Below are 563 nucleotides of genomic sequence, written 5' to 3'. Positions count from 1 at the left end.
TGTTTAAAAAAGGACGATAACACAACACAACAATTTTAGATTCCTAATTTTCCCATATTTATTCATTTTAAAGTAAAATCAATCTTTTTCAGCAATTCATTAAAATACAAGAAAAGACAATCAGAGTAAAAGTTACTCAAACACATGAAACCTAAACCACATGGAAATAAGTATTAACACATCCTGATCAATACTCTGATCAGCTGATTGATCCATTGATAAACAGCATGATCAGAGTGATCCAAGTCCCTGCTGGAGTCAGTCAGAGCATTTCCATAGAGAGCCACTTTGCATCAGCAGCACCATGCTCCAGTGCTCTGGGAGAGTTTATAGTCCTGAGAGTTGAAGACTGGATGACTGACAGCTGTCCTTCATGACAACAGTAGACACAGTAATCCTCCTCATCAGAAACATGACTTTGGTCTCCGTCCTCATCTGGACTCTCCTCTGCTGCTGCTTCACAGGTAAAGTCCAGAGAATCAAACTCCTTTCCTCTATCAACATCCGTCCCTCTGAAATGAAGCCGACAAAACCATGACGCTGCTTTATGTTTCTGTCTCTGT

Source organism: Seriola lalandi, unplaced genomic scaffold (assembly GCF_002814215.2).
Source record: "Seriola lalandi dorsalis isolate HSWRI2012SDOR001 ecotype SW California unplaced genomic scaffold, Sedor1 jcf7180002054657, whole genome shotgun sequence".
Lineage (NCBI taxonomy): Eukaryota > Metazoa > Chordata > Actinopteri > Carangiformes > Carangidae > Seriola > Seriola lalandi.
This window is presented reverse-complemented; position numbering follows the sequence as displayed.